This window comes from Aedes aegypti, chromosome 1, assembly GCF_002204515.2.
Source record: "Aedes aegypti strain LVP_AGWG chromosome 1, AaegL5.0 Primary Assembly, whole genome shotgun sequence".
Classification (NCBI taxonomy): domain Eukaryota; kingdom Metazoa; phylum Arthropoda; class Insecta; order Diptera; family Culicidae; genus Aedes; species Aedes aegypti.
In genome coordinates this window covers 37,605,217-37,622,692 of record NC_035107.1, presented here as the reverse complement: position 1 = coordinate 37,622,692, position 17,476 = coordinate 37,605,217, and positions in this window count along the sequence as shown.

Below are 17,476 nucleotides of genomic sequence, written 5' to 3'. Positions count from 1 at the left end.
AAGAATCAAGAATCAAGAATCAAGAATCAAGAATCAAGAATCAAGAATCAAGAATCAAGAATTCAAGAATCAAGAATCAAGAATCAAGAATTCAAGAATCAAGAATCAAGAATCAAGAATCAAGAATCAAGAATCAAGATCAAAATCAAGAATCAAGAATCAAGAATCAAGAATCAAGAATCAAGAATCAAGAATCAAGAATCAAGAATCAAGAATCAAGAATCAAGAATCAAGAATCAAGAATCAGAATCAAGAATCAAGAATCAAGAATCAAGAATCAAGAATCAAGAATTCAAGAATCAAGAATCAAGAATCAAGAATCAAGAATCAAGAATCAAGAATCAAGAATCAAGAATCAAGAATCAAGAATTCAAGAATCAAGAATCAAGAATCAAGAAATCAAGAATCAAGAATCAAGAATCAAGAATCAAGAAATCAAGAATCAAGAATCAAGAATCAAGAATCAAGAATCAAGAATCAAGAATCAAGAATCAAGAATCAAGAATCAGAATCAAGAATCAAGAATCAAGAATCAAGAATCAAGAATCAAGAATCAAGAATCAAGAATCAAGAATCAAGAATCAAGAATTCAAGAATCAAGAATCAAGAATCAAGAATCAAGAATCAAGAATCAAGAATCAAGAATCAAGAATCAAGAATCAAGAATCAAGAATCAAGAATCAAGAATCAAGAATCAAGAATCAAGAATCAAGAATCAAGAATCAAGAATCAAGAATCAAGAATCAAGAATCAAGAATCAAGAATCAAGAATCAAGAATCAAGAATCAAGAATCAAGAATCAAGAATCAAGAATCAAGAATCAAGAATCAAGAATCAAGAATCAAGAATCAAGAATCAAGAATCAAGAATCAAGAATCAAGAATCAAGAATCAAGAATCAAGAATCAAGAATCAAGAATCAAGAATCAAGAATCAAGAATCAAGAATCAAGAATCAAGAATCAAGAATCAAGAATCAAGAATCAAGAATCAAGAATCAAGAATCAAGAATCAAGAATCAAGAATCAAGAATCAAGAATCAAGAATCAAGAATCAAGAATCAAGAATCAAGAATCAAGAATCAAGAATCAAGAATCAAGAATCAAGAATCAAGAATCAAGAATCAAGAATCAAGAATCAAGAATCAAGAATCAAGAATCAAGAATCAAGAATCAAGAATCAAGAATCAAGAATCAAGAATCAAGAATCAAGCAGGGAGAATCTAGCATCGAGAAGCGAAAATCGAAAAGCAAAAAGGGAGAATCGAGGATTATGAATAGAGAATGGAGAATTGAGAATCGAGAAGCAATCAACGATAAGTGAGAATTGAGAATCGAGATTCTCTTATTTGAATGACGGGCATTAAATTTATCATTCAAATTCCAGATCAAATACAGCATCGAGAATCGAGAATAGTGCATCGATAATCAAAAATCTAAATCCGAAATACAAAGGCATGAATCAACAATTGAGAATCGAAAAGCGAAAAGTGAAGTGCGAACAGTGAAGAGCGAAAAGCGAGAATCAAGGATTAAAAATTAAGAATCGAGAAGCGAGAATTGAGAATCGAGAACGGAAATCGAAAAGCGAAGAGGGAGAATCAAGAAACATGAATTGAGAATCCAGAATTGAGAAGCGAGAATTGAGAATCTGGAAGCAGAAAGTGAAATTGAAGAATCAAAAATCGAGAATCAAGAAATGAGAATCGAGAACCGAGAATCCATAAACGACAGTTTAGAATCGGACATCGCTTATTTGAAGGAAAAAATCTTACACAATGACGGGCATTGAATCTTAAGCCAGGATCAAATTCGAGAATCGTGAATCAAGAAGCGAGAATCGAGAGGCGAGAATCGAGAAGCAGAGAGCGAAAATTGAAAAGGGAGAATCGAGAATCATGAATTGAGAATCGAGAATCATGAATTGAGAATCGAGAATTCGGAAGAAAAAATTGAAAAGCGAAAAGTCAAGAGCGAGAATCAAGAATCAAGAATTGAGAATCGAGAATTAATTAGCAAGAATCAAGAAGCGAGAATCGAGAAGTGAGAATCGAAAAGCGAGAATTGATAATCGAGAAGCGAGAGTTAAGAGTTGAGAATTGAGAATTAAGAATCAAAAATTGAAAAGCGAAGAGCAAAAAGGGAAAAGCGAAGAGTGGAAAGTGAAGATCGACAAGCGAGAATCAAGAATTGAAAAACGAGAAGCGCAAATCGAGAATCGAGAAATGGAAAGCGACAATCGAAATTCGAAAAGGGAGAATCGAGAACCATGAATTGAGAATCGAGAATTTGGAAGAAAACATTAAAAGGCGAAAAGCCGAGAATCAAGAAACAAGAATTGAGAATCGAGAATTAATTAGCAAGAATCGAGAAGCGAGAATCGAGAAGTGAGAATCGAAAAGCGAGAATTGATAATCGAGAAGCGAGAGTTAAGAGTTGAGAATTGAGAATTAACAATCTAAAATTGAAAAGCGAAGAGCACAAAAGGAAAAGCGAAGAGTGGAAAGTGAAGATCGAAAAGCGAGAATCAAGAATTGAGAATGGAGAAGCGCAAATCGAGAATCGAGAAGTGGAAAGCGACAATCGAAATTCGAAAAGGGAGAATCGAGAATTGAAAAGTGAAAAGCGAAGAGCAAGAAGCAAAGAGCAAGAATCGAGAAGCGAGAATCGAGAATCGAGATCCAAAAAGCGGAAAGCAAAAAGCGAAAACTAGAAAAGCGAAAAGGTAGAATCGAATATCAAGAATTGAGAATCGAAAAGTGAAAAGCGAGAGACAAGAACCAAGAATTAAGAATCATGAAATGAAAATCGAGAAGAGGAAATGGAGAATCGAGAATCAATAAATTAAAATCAAAATTCTTAAACGTCATATCTAAATTGATCTTGAATCTTAATCTTAATCGAAAATCGAAAATCGAAAATCGAAAATCGAAAATCGAAAATCGAAAATCGAAAATCGAAAATCGAAAATCGAAAATCGAAAATCGAAAATCGAAAATCGAAAATCGAAAATCGAAAATCGAAAATCGAAAATCGAAAATCGAAAATCGAAAATCGAAAATCGAAAATCGAAAATCGAAAATCGAAAATCGAAAATCGAAAATCGAAAATCGAAAATCGAAAATCGAAAATCGAAAATCGAAAATCGAAAATCGAAATCGAAAATCGATAATCGATAATCGATTGGAAGGTTGTATGGTTGGAAGATTGAAAGATTGAAAGATTGAAAGATTGAAAGATTGAAAGATTGAAAGATTGAAAGATTGAAAGATTGAAAGATTGAAAGATTGAAGAATTGAAAGATTGAAAGATTGAAAGATTGAAAGATTGAAAGATTGAAAGATTGAAAGATTGAAAGATTGAAAGATTGAAAGATTGAAAGATTGAAAGATTGAAAGATTGAAAGATTGAAAGATTGAAAGATTGAAAGATTGAAAGATTGAAAGATTGAAAGATTGAAAGATTGAAAGATTGAAGATTGAAAGATTGAAAGATTGAAAGATTGAAAGATTGAAAGATTGAAAGATTGAAAGATTGAAAGATTGAAAGATTGAAAGATTGAAAGATTGAAAGATTGAAAGATTGAAAGATTGAAAGATTGAAAGATTGAAAGATTGAAAGATTGAAAGATTGAAAGATTGAAAGATTGAAAGATTGAAGATTGAAAGATTGAAAGATTGAAAGATTGAAAGATTGAAAGATTGAAAGATTGAAAGATTGAAAGATTGAAAGATTGAAAGATTGAAGATTGAAAGATTGAAAGATTGAAAGATTGAAAGATTGAAAGATTGAAAGATTGAAAGATTGAAAGATTGAAAGATTGAAAGATTGGAAGATTGGAAGATTGAAAGATTGAAAGATTGAAAGATTGAAAGATTGAAAGATTGAGAGGTTAAAAGATTGGAAGATTGGGAGGCTGTATGGTTGGATGATTGAAAGATTGGGAGATTGGAGGATTGAAATACAGTCATCTCTTTATAACTCGATATTGAAGGGACCATCGAGTTAGGGAGGTATCGAGTTACAGAACACAAAACCAGTGCAAATGCGATCCAAGGGACCATCGAGGTAGCCATGAAAACCAACTTTTACTATGGTTCTCTAACTCGATATCGAGATAATATGAAAGCTTGGGGGGTTGGAATGTTGAAGGATTGGAAGTTTTGAAGAATGTAAAATTGTAAGGTTGGAAGACTAAATATTGAATGATAAAAAATAAGATATTAGGACGTCAGCCACGAACTCTTGTTAGTTACGTTGTAAAACATCCCTACTGATTAGGTTAGGTAGCTCCACCTTCTTCAACACGAAGTTTTAATGCTCCATCTCAAAACCGTCTCGAATTGGAAGGCACCTAATCAAGTTAGGCTACCAGTTAAGTTCTGATTGTGCGATTCAAACTCCGACAAATCAAATTGACGACACATAAATTGGACTATCCGATTCCAGTTCTCAGATAACAAAAGGCATCCGAAAGCACCACGTTCCGCTTCGCCCCACTTGAAATGAAAGTTAGACAATCCAGTTAACATTTACTGCCGGTGCGTGCCTCATTCGAACTACAGCGAGGTGGAGTCATGTCATGCGAGTATCGCTTTTCTGCCACCCACGCCCATAGGTTAACTGCCACATCTCCTCCCCTAAGTCAGGAATTTGCCGAAAAGATAGATTTTCGCACAACTAGCAACAAACCGTGAAGCGATTGTTTGACTGTTCTCTCAAGGTCTGGTTTACAATCCCAACTCAGCCAACACGCAAGCATACTTTTACGAATGTGTTATTTATTGTATTTGATATCTCCTTCCATGGGAAGAAAGGGGCAATTGGTGTGTAAGGGTTAATCACTGTAAAACTCATCATTTCTAGAATATACATTCCAAAGAAGTTTTCTCCTGTTCAAAATTTTGGAAATAATACATGAAATTTCTAATTTTCTTTTCCAGATAATCACGAACATGGCATTCTAAATGTTTCTTTTGACCTACGATGACACAAACCGCTGAATCATAAACTCGCAAGAAACAAGGTAAACGAGCAATCTGAGCTCCGGTACCCTTGATGACCCCCACAGGAGAGGACCAACCAAGCAACAATCGTTTAACCCCCATGTTTCTGAATCGAGATTTACCCCACAGCTACACTCAACCGTTTTATGTGCCACGATTTACCCCCAAAAACGAACATCCATAACGTTGAAACTAAAGGAAGAAGGCACTGAATATGGGAACGGGGGCGAAAAACTGTACCAAGAGATTCGCCATGAAGATAACAGCATAACATGAGGAGACCACCCCCTCCCCCCCAAACTTGGGTCGTCATAAATCGAAACAACGACGACGTGCTCACGAAAACTCTGCACTAAACTATTTGTAGCGCCATGCCATTCCTCACGGCCAAGATTTACCGCCGTGGATTTGGTTGATCGTAAAAAAATATCCCAGATTTGCTTTCCTATTTTGTGTGTTTGTGTTTGGCCACCACGACGCCATTACTGGCTGGATCTAGTGGTGGGTGGGGACGGTCGCTCAAGGAAATTTTGCCATGCAAAAAGTAATTCCCTGCATGGTCTTTAAACTGGTAACGCAGGAAAGTGTATGTTATGTGAGATAACAACTTTCATTTTTTCCAATTTAGGCTTAACTAGAACAAAGTCGGCTGCTCAACTTAGTATTCAGTGAACACCTTCATGATTGTTAACTGATAGTTTTCCTTACAACCCTTTGCTCCTAACCTCCTCATTTGTATTCAATCACTCATATATTGGTTTAACATTGTTAATATAGGGGAACTTACATATTCTCGGCAGCTTAAGCCGATGCCGTGCTTCTTTTGTAATTTTCTCGGACATCAGCAGACAAATTCCATGTGTGTTTATTTACATGTATGCGTTGCTCAATCCTCTATCGATTCACACCGACAGACTTGTCAAAATGCTTTTGGAAACGTTTTTACAACGCTGCGAACACCCCTTGTCAGTGTGACTATTGTCGGCAGCCTCAATCTCTTTGGCAACTTTCCCATAACAACTGCTGGTGAATCTTTTCGGCAGCTCCAAATCAGTCGCATTTTAAGGTGTGCTCATTTGAATTGATGACATCTCTGGCGATATCGTTTGTTTAGTCTTGGAAATCTCGCCCACGGGCAGCGGGCAGAACAAAGAATCATCTGAATGCTTCCACTGATGTGTATTGATAGAAAAATACTGTATATTTGGCGTTTGAAAATTGGTTGCCGATAATAGTCGAATGGTGCCGAAGCCGTAAGTCTCCCTAGCTAACAGCGCTACGAGCTTTACATCGACACAACCGTTCTTCTGCACAGTAGAAGCATTAACCTAAGAATGCTAATGTCGCTACTGTTCATGTTACCAACATCTAGTTTGCCACGCGCTGACAGCTTGAGTACCAGTTCTCAAAGTGTCAAATAAATTTTAAAACCATCCACTACAACATGGCATCAAACAAACAATGAAAAGATACAGTTAAAGGTGACAATAGACTAATTCAGTTTTGTGAGAACAGCGCCATTAGCGTTCTACTACTTATATTTCTATTTTCTGCACACTGCCATAGATCCTGGTAATAATCCTGGCACCTTATGATCTAATCCTTCAAATTCTTGCAGGTTCTTGGAGATCATAGCAGACACGACTTCCGCAGCTGAAGCGCCCACGATTTCCTCCAGGGATTGTACCAGGAATTCCTACAAGGAATCCATCAGGAATTTCACCAAGAATTCCTTCAGGTAATGCTACAGGAATTTCTTTAGGAATTCGTAAGAATTGTCAGGCCGGTTAGCTCAGTCGGTGGAGCGTGAGACTCTTAATCTCAGAGTCGTAGGGTCAGGCCTCACTTTGGGTGCCAATTGTAAGAAATGACAGCCCGGAAGGGCGGCCTAGAGGGGTACTAACACTAAATTTGAATTTCGGATGGGTTAAAATGGGAAACAGGAAGATTATGTCAATGTCAAGCTCAAGGTGGGTGTTTAATTTTTTATTCGGATATCCTATTTTCTTTTTCAAATTTCGTTGGTGCTTCGGTTTGGGTTGTCAGATAAGACCGAGTGTTTGAGCCTCTTTTAAAACTCAGCAGTCTCTCTAACCCGGGAGTGGCGCTTAAACTGCTGTACGTTGTGTGCACAACATTAGCGTTACAATCCCAGTAGATGTCTCTAAGAATTCAATATGAAGCTCAAATATGAGGATTGTTTCAGAAATTTCTTCATGGATTCCATCCCAAATTACTTCGCGATTTATCCAGGCATTTCTTCAAAGGATTCTTGGAATTCATCCAGGAAGTTGGTAGAGATTGCCCCGAATTTCATTTCAAGCAGCAATCAATTAGGAATTTTGGTAGATATTCCTCCAGAGTAAAACCGCTTTCATAAATTCTGCCAAGACTCCTCCATTCTTCTTCCAATACTCTTCCAGGCATTTTACAAAAAAAGCTGTCAATTCCCGAAAAATCTAAAAAAAAATCCAAAATATTTCTCTATCACTTCCGTCTAGGATTTTTATGGAATGCTCTACAAGAAAACCCTCATGAATCCGTACACGACGTCTTATATGAGCCTCTGCAGTAATTGCCTTAAGAACCCTTACAGAAAATCATTTAATAATTCCACCAGGAGTCGTCTACAGATTCCTCTTATTATCCCCCAGAAAATCCTATTAGGATTCCTGCTCGGATTCCTCCAGGCGTTACTAAGAGATTTCTTCTGCGATTTCACCAGGGTATCTAACAAAAACTTTTTCTGGGATTTCTTTGATATATTCTTGGAGTTTTTCCTGAAAAAAATCCAGGAAAAAAACTGGAGAAAATACTCAAAGAAAACCCAGGGAAATCACTAGAGAAATTCCGAAAGAAAAAAAAAACTGAGAATTCCAGGAGGAATTTTCAGAAGTTTCAATGCAATGCGGCACAGCTGCTCCATCTCCTCGCACTCCGTCTCCTCCAGGCGTTTTTTCTCCCGAAAGAGGCGGGTCTGCTGTTGCCGTTTCCGTCTATAACGCTCCACGTGCTGCCCGGTCCCTTGCTGCAGCATGACCGCCCGCGCTGCGTTCTTCTGCTCCAAGATCTGCCTACATTCCTCGTCGAATCAATCGTTCCGTCGACTCCGTCCCACGTACCCAACGTTGTTCTCAGCTGCATCGTTAATGGCTGCTTTCAGTGTTCTCCAGCACTCCTCAAGAGGGGCTTCATCCAGCTAACCCTCTTCCGGTAATGCAGCCTCGAGGTGCTGCGCGTTTGCAGCTGTGACATCCGGTAGCTCAAGCCGCTCTAGGCCATACCGGGGTGGTCGTCGGTACCGTACGTTGTTAACGGCGGAGAGTTTTGGGCGCAGTTTGACCAACACCAGATAGTGGTCGGAGTCGATGTTAGCGCCACGATAGGTCCTGACGTCGATAATGTCGGAGAAGTGCCGTCCATCAATCAGAACGTGGTCTATTTGTGATTCCGTCTGCTGTGGTGATCTCCAGGTGTATCGGTATGGAAACAGCACAGTCAGCACTAGTCCTTTTGAGACTCAAGATTTTCTTGTATTACCAAAGACATAAGTAAATTCATTTAGAAATTTCACCAGAATTTTTGCTTCACTGTTTTTCAAACATTCCTTTCAAATTCTCTCGATTATTGTAACACAAATTTACTACACTTACTCACCTATCTTTATACTTTACATGTATATAGAATGTATCACATATACACAAAAATGGAATGATGTTCATATGCCACGCAAGGCTAGCAGATCTTAGTCTCTATGTCAATTCCATTCTCCTAATTGTCTTTTGTAATGGTAGGTCATAAAATCCTTATTTTAATTAAAAATGGTCTTTGTCCCTCTTATATTTGTTTAGTTTGGAAGGAGACCGTTTAAAAATCGAAAGACTTCAGTCAGTGAAAACTTTTCGTCAAACGAAAAAATCATCTCTTGGCTACTGTATATTTCATGTTGCGCTTTTCCTTATGTAAGCAATCGAAAATCATGAAGAAAATTATTTCAGAATATCCTTAGAATTTTGTCAACAATTCCGCAACAATTTTTAGTGGTTCTGATAAATACGATTTTTTTTACAAATTCTGTACTTTATTCCCTACAATTTACAATGAATCAAGACACAAAATATCATTGGAAATTCTATCAAATTATTCTCCAGGAATTAGGAAGCAAAACAGAAATTTTCTACAAAGTCGGGATTCATAAATGGACCAGTTCTATGTGTTTTTTCTACTTCTTCTTATTGCTGGCGTAAAATCCCATCTCGAACAAAGCCTGCTTCTCAGCTTAATGTTCTTGTGAGTTTTTTTTACAGTTATTAACTGAGAGCTTTCCTAGTCGTTTGACCGTATTTGCATGTGTACGAAGATACTTTATGCCTTGGGAAGTCGAGAAAATTTCCTTTACGAAAAGATCCTCGACCAGTGGGATTCGAACCCACGACTTTTAGCTTGGTCTTGCTGAATAGCTGCGCGTTTACCGCTACGGCTATCTGCGCCCCTTGTTCTTTTTTCATTTTCATTAAATAAATCATGAAAAATAGAAGAGGGAGGGATTCGCTTCAGAATTGTTAATGTAGGCCATAGCTTCAACGAAGTTACAGTTAACTCTCCCTTACTCGATATTGAAGGGACCATCGAGTTAGGGAGGTATCGAGTTACAGAACACAAAATTAGTGCAATTGATATCCAAGGGACCATCGAGTTAGCCATGAAAACCAACTTTTACTATGGTTCTCTAACTCGATATCGAGATACCGAATATTGAGTAAGGGAGAGTTAACTGTATATACTAATTACATACTGAAATATTATTTTGATTAAAAAAATAACGCAGATAAACTATTTACTAAGCCATAAACTTTATCTTAATGCTTCGAAAATTGGATTAGTTCTATGAAATGTTAGAAGAGTTTCTTCGTGCACGTTAATCCGTATTTACAGGGATTTTTGTGTTCGGAACAATTCTCAAAAGGGGTTTTCAATTAAATTTCGGGCATGTTGAAACGGCTGGCGTTACATGAAATGTAAAATTTCGTAATTATGAAAAAAAAAAAAATAATACAGAAACATTGTGCTAACAAATAAAACAAACTTCAATGAACGAAAAACCTTATATAACTATATTCAAAACTGTACCTTATAACAGTAAGAACTCATATTAACAAAAAAAAAACGTCGATTTATTCAATTAATCCAAAATACTGGTCGATTGGTCGATATCGATAATCGGCATTCTTGGACTGTAATCGATTTATTGAGATTTTGTGACAACCCTACTAACAAGAAAACAAATCAGCATAAGGTGACGTTAAACATACCACGCTAAAACACTCAAATTTGGGTAAAATACACACAGAAAAAAATATACAAAATGACTTAATTGTAACTACAGGTTACAAATTTTATCAAAATTTCTTCACTACTCCGCCAGGTTTTCCTCCAGGAATTTGTTCAAGATTTTGTCTAGGGATTTAACTAGGAATTCATAAATTCCTTCCGAAAGTTCATATGGGGTTTCTCACGGGACTCCTTCATGAATTCCTCTATGGATTCCTTTAAAAGATCTACCAGGGATTTCATTAGGAGAACTTCAAATGTTTCCATAAGAATTTATTGTAAGGATTCCATCAGGAAATCCTTCCAAGTTTCCTCCACAGATTCCATCAGAAGTTCCTACAGGGATTCCATCAGTTGTTTATCTCGAAATTAAGAGATAATCTAGGGATTTAAACACGAGTTCGTCCAGAAATTCCATCAGGAGTACTTCTAAATATTCTATCATGGATTACACGAAGGATTACATCAGATGTTTCTTTCAGTAGGAGTTCCTTCAGAGATTCCACCTAGAATTCCTCTGAGTTCCATCCGAGATTCCACCTGTAATTCCTCCATAGATTTTATCAAGAGTTCCTTGAGGAATTCCAGCAAGATTTGTACTAGAGATATCAAGATATCATTAGGAGTTCCTCAAGGGATTCTAATAGGAGTTTCATCAGGAATGCCTGTAGGTATTCCATCAGCCGTTCTTTTAGGGATTTTATCAGAAGTTCATTCAATGATTCCATCAAGAGTTCCTTCAAGAATATCCTCGGGAACCATTCCAAGGATTCCTCAGGAGGTACTCCAGGGATTCCATCAGAAGCTTCTATAGGGATTCTATCAGGAGTTACTTTAGGGCTTCTATCAAAGTTCTTCTGGGGATTTCATCAGCAGTTCCTTCAGCTATTCCATCAAGAGTTCCTTATGAGATTCCACCTTGAATTCCTCCAGAGATTCTATCAGGAGTCCTTCCTTCAGTGATTTCATCAAGAGTTCCTCCAATGATTCCATCTGGAGTACTTTCCAGTTTAGGAATTCCTCCAAAGATTCCATCAGGAGTTCCTCCTGGAATTCCATCAGGAGTTCTTACATGGGGTTCTATCTATCTTTAGGGCTTCCATCACAGTTCTTCTGGGGATTTCATCAGGAGTTCCTCCAGGGATTCCACGATGAGTTCCTTCAGATATTCCACGTGGAATTCCTCCAGAGATTATATAAGGAGTTTCTCAAGGAAATGCATCAGGCATTCTTGTAGGGATTGCATAAGGAGTTCCTCCAAGGATTACGCCAGGAAGTTCTTCAGGAATCTAATCAGTAATTTCTTCATAAATTTCAACATGAGTTCTTGTAAACATTCCATCAATAGTTCCTTTAGAGATTACTTTAGAAGTTTCTTTAGGGATTCCACCTGACACTCCTCCAGGAATAACATCATCAGGATTACATCAGGAGTTCTCTAAGGGATTTCACCAGAAGTTTTAATTAGCATTTCATTAGCAGTTCCTTCAGATATTACACCTGGAATTCCTCCAGGGAGTCTATCAAAAGTTTTTTGTAGGGATTCCATCAACAGTTCCCCGAAGTTTTTCAACAGGAGTTATTCTAGGGATTTCATCAGGAGTTCATTCTAAGATTCCATCCGAAATTCCTCCAGGAGTTCCTCGAGAAATTCCATCAGAATTTCTTCTAGGGGTATCATAGGCGGTTCTTCTACGGATTCTATCAGGAGTTCCATCTTAGAATTTTATCAGGAATTATCTATATGGATTTCATCGGTAGTGAGGGGACGGACCTGGTAATGGTTAGAACACACGCCTCTCACGCCGAGCACCTGGGAACGAATCCCATCCCCGAGATAGTCACTATAAATTTCAGTGACGATTTTCTTCGGAAGGGAAATAAAGCCGTTGGTCCTGAGATAAACTAGCCCAGGGCTAAAAATCTCTTTAATAAAGATAGAAGAAGAATTCATCGGGAGTTCCTTCAAGAATGTTTTTGGGATTCCATCATGAGTTCCTCTATTCTAGATTCTATCAGGAGTACCTTTAGATTCCATTCAGAGTTCCTTTTAAGAATCCACCTGGAATTCCTCCAGAAATTCTATCAGGTCTTCCTCCAGAAGATACAGTATCGGACATATATAATTCACCAAAGCCGTTTTCCCATACATAATATTCAACTTCAGAGAGCTATATCTCCGCCGTTTCTCGACCAATTCTTCTCATTATTGCTATGACGAACTACAAATTTCCTCAATATTCGATAACTATTGAAAAAGTTGTGTGAAAACTATTGGTTCAAAAGTTACAGATAGGTTGAATTTTGACTTAAAAAATGCACCGAGACGAAAAGTGATGTAGCAGACAAACTGTACGTCGTATCCTTTTGGTGTCTTTAGCGCATGGTCCTTAACACTCAATGAACAAATACGTTGAAGACACCGAAAGAATACGACGCGTAGTTTTTCTGCAACATCACTTTGTGTCTTGAAGCATTCTTTATGTCGAAATTCAACCTATCTATAACTTTTAAATCGATAGTTTTCACACAATGTTTTCAATAGTTTCCGAAAATCGAGGTAATTTGAATCGTTTGAGAAACGGCGGAGATATAGCTCTCTGAAGTTGACCATTTTGAATGGGAAAACAGCTTTGGTGCCTTTTATATGTCCGATACTGTATATCAGGAGTTCCTCGAGGAATTTAGCATTTCTTCTAGGGATATCATAAAAAGTGCCTCTAGAAATTCTATCAGGAGTTACATTCCATCAGGAATCTTATCAGGAATTCTTCCAGGGATTTCGTCAGGAGTTTATTCCTTTAGGAGTTCCTTTAGTGATAACTTCAGAAGTTCTTTTAGAGATTACAGCAGGAGTTCCTCGAGAGATCAGGGGTTTTTCTTGGGATTTTATCAGAAGTTTCTCCAGGTTTTCCTATAAGAGCTCCTTTGGAGAATCTGCCTAGAATTACTACAGGAATTCTTTCAAGATTTTCTGTAGGAATTCCATCAGAAATTTCTCCAAGGATTTTTGTGTCCTGTGTTGGGTGTTTAATTTTCTTAGCACCATTTGCTTATCTCCAAGGATTCCACCAGAAGTTCCTCCATGGATTCCGTTAGAAATACTTCTAAGATTTAATTATAAAATCCTCCTGGGATTCCATCGGAAGTTCTATCAGGGATCCAATCAGGAATTTTTCTGAAAATTCCTTCAGGAATTCCTCTAGTATGGGTTCCTTGAGGCTGTTTGCTACGGATTGCTTCCGGAATTTAGTAAGGGATTCCACCAGAATTTTCTTCCATGGATTTCTCTAGGAATATTTTCAAGAGATTCCTCCTAGAAATATTCCACCCGGAATTCCTTAAGCGATTCCTCACGGAATTTCTCAAGGGAATTCTTCCGAAATTAATCAAGAGATGCCTCCCAAAATTTCTCATGGAATTAATTTCGACATTCCTGAAAGAAATTGCTCCCGGAATATCTCCGAGTATTCTTGACGGTTATCAAGAATTTTACCAACAATTTTTTATAAGGATTTCCTCTTCATCACCGGAATTTCTCAAGAGATTTCTCCCGGAAATCCTCAAGGAATTCCTCCCGGATTTTTTCTAGGAATTTCTTGCGGAATATCTCGAGCGATTCTTAGGGGTTTCAGGAATTCCACCAGCGGTTTTACCAGAAATTTCTTGTAAGGATTTCAGCAGTAATTTGAGAATCCACCAGTATATCCGCTAATGACTCTATCAGGAGTTCCTCCAGGGGTTAAAAAAAATCCTTCAGGGGTTCTTTTGAAAACTCCGATAGTAATTCCATCAGGAAAACCACCAAAGATTTCAACTGAAAATCTCATAGGAATTCCACTAGAAATTCATTCAGAAATTTTATTCATCAATATTATTTCGTAGATTTTACGGTTTTTTTTTCAAATTCTCTAGAGGTTCTTACAAAACATTCTGGAAAAAATTCCAAGTATCCCATAACGAATGTTTTATGGGATGTGACCATAATTGCCTTTAAAGATTCCACCAGTAATTCCTTCAGAGGCCTCACCAGTATTTTCTCTAATTGCTTACCAAGTCATTTTTCGATGGATGAGGTTCTAAAGGAATTTCACCAGGAGTTCTTCCGCGAAGGATTGAGCTGGAAATCTTCTTTTCTTTCTTCTAATTATTTTATCAGCAAGCTTCTACATAATTGTAAAAGATCATTCCTCCAGGGGTTTCACTGATATTTACTCAGATGGTTAAACAAAGCATTTCTCTGAATGCCTTCAAATTGAATCCCTAAATTAACACATGAAAGAATTTTCTGGGAAAATTCATGGACCAATTTCTTGAGAAATCCTTGGAGGAATCACCAATGAAATCACTGGACATATTTCCAGAGAATGTTTCGGAGAAATTCCTTCATATATCTCTGAAAGAACTTTTAAAGCAATAAAGGAGTTCCCAAAGGATTCTCTAAGGAAAAAATACCGCAGGAAAGACTGAAAGGAATTGATAGATACATTCCTTTAGGAATCCTCGAAGAAAATTTCGGTAGATCCTTGAAGTAATTCCTGAAGAAATCCCAGGACGAATACCTCGTAAGCTTCAGGGATACAAGAAAGAATCTTTGAAGTAAACACTGGAGGAATTCATTTGAAAAATATTGAAGAATCCCCGGGGATAACTTTAAAAAAAATGCAATCTCTGATGGCTTCGGGTGGAATCCTTGAAGAAATTCTTGTTCTAATCACTGTGAGAGTTTCTGGAGTAAATCTCTGAAGAAATTTCTATAGAAAATCGTGCAGAAATTCCTGAAGCAATCCGTAGAAAAATGTGTGGTATAATCGCTGAAGTTTTTTTAGGACTTCAAAGGTAATTCACTAGAAGAATCAATGGAAGATTTCTTATAAGAGCAATTTCTGGTGGAATTTTTAATGGAATTCCCGTATCAATTTGTTGGGAGAGATTTCTTGAGCAATCTTTTTAGGAATTTCTAGAAGAATTCTTGTTGGAATCACAGGAAAAGAATCCCGATAGAATCTGTTTAGAAACTCCTGAAGTTTCGCGGAAGAATTCATAAATAAATCCTTGAAGGATTTTTTGGTGGAATTATTGATGGAAGCATTGGATGAGCCACTGAAGAAATTCCTATTTAAGTTTTTAAATAAATCCCTGGAGAAGTCTGTAGAAAAATTAATAGAAATAATCGCTGAAGAAATTGCTGCCGGAATTTGAATTTAAGGAGGTATCCTAGGTAAAAGCCCTGAAAGTCCTGGTGAAAATCTGGTGATGAATTTCTTAAGAATGTGATTGATGGAATCTTGGAACTAATTTCTAAAGAAATTCCTTATGGAATCTTTGAAAAGATTGTTATAGCAATCTCCGGAAGAATTATTGGACGCAGCCTTGGAGTAAGCTCTGAAGAATTACTGAAGAAATCACTTGAGGATTTTTTTGGATTGATCTTTGAAGGAATCAGTGCAGGAAATCCTGAATAATTTGTAGAGAAATCTTCGAAAGAATATCTGGAAGAATACCACCTAAAGGTATGACTGAAGGATATTCCCCGGAGGAATTTCTGTGGATAAACTTCTAGATGAATTATTGATTGAATTGTTCGTTCTAATCAAGTGTTCAAATTGAACAAATTCACTCTTAGTAGACCCCCTCACTCAGGAGCTGAGTTATTCTACGAGATCCCATTATCACACTGCACCGTGAAATTTTCCGTCCCAACTTGATTTAATTTCCGACAATTATTGCTGGAAGCGGTCAACCAAACAATTGGAAGGAAAAATATTATCAACTTCTCGGCTGATTTCGAGTGGAAACAAAGGAAAATGCCATTCCCGATCGCAACGCCATCCTTTTTTTTTCTGAATAGAAACCATAACGGCAATGGAAAGTAATTTTCTCGTTTTGTAATAATTTTCCCCGTTCATAATTTTTCTGCGTTGAACTTTTTTCCCCCCTTTTTTTTCCGTTCGCTGTTCATTGTGATCAACTTTCGGATTCTGCGGACTTCATTGTGCCGCCAGCGACGAATCCGGTCTCTATCGGTGTTTATTGGTCAGATTAGCGCAAAGTTTGTTTTTTCTTGTGTCGCTTTTCACAACATTTTTCCATTCGGCGAGTGGATTTTTTTCTGTTCTGTGTTGCGTTCGGTTTTGTTCGCAGCCGTGAAACTTTGAGAGGAAAGGGAGAATATTTCAACATCACTTTCGGCGTACGGATAGAAGTACGGTTCGGAAGCTGCTCGGAAGCTCGGTTCGTTGATTTTGCAGATACTTTTTTTAATCGACTTGAAAAGTTGTTGAAGCATTAAGGGTACTGATAACGGTAGCGAGGGCGATTGTTGTGCAGCAATTCAATTTTTTTAATGACCTTTGTTTAGTTCGAAGAACTTTATAATAATGATAATAAGTTATTGTTGATTATATGTATTGTGTTAAAAGAAAAAAATCGGATATTTTTTAGGGATGGCACCAGAAATTTCCCCAGTAATTGCATTAGCGTTATTCTCAGGATTTTTACCAGGCATTCGTTTAGACATCCTACAGGTAAATACTAGTATAGGTCGGACTCGATTATCCGGAGTTTCGATTTTTTTTCTAGCAGCATACACGAAAAACCCCCTTTTTCTTACCTACGTTCAAAACTGATATACCATTCATATTGTATATTACAATACTAAATTATCTCAAAAACTGATAAACAACAATATCCAAAAACATACTCCGGATAATCGAGTCGAAAATTCCGGATAATCGAGTCTGACCTTCTTCTTATTATTCTTCTTGGTATTAACGTCCCCACTGGGACAGAGCCGGCTACTCAGTGTAGTGTTCTTATGAGCACTTCCACAGTTATTAACTGAGAGCTTTCTTTGCCTAAGTTGCCATTTTCGCATCCATATAGTGCGAATATAGACTCGGATCACTATCTAGTTGCTGTATGTATGCGCTCAAAACTTTCGACAGTGAACAACTCGCGTCGAAGCCAAACGCCGCGGCTTAACATCGAGCGGCTACGGGACTCAGAAGTAGCCTAAGAATACGCGCAGCAGTTGGAAGTGGCCCTACCAACGGAAGAGAAGCTTAGCGCCACCACTCTTGAAGATGGCTGGAGGCACATAAGATCCGCCATAGCACTATGGGCCAGAAATAAAAATTTCG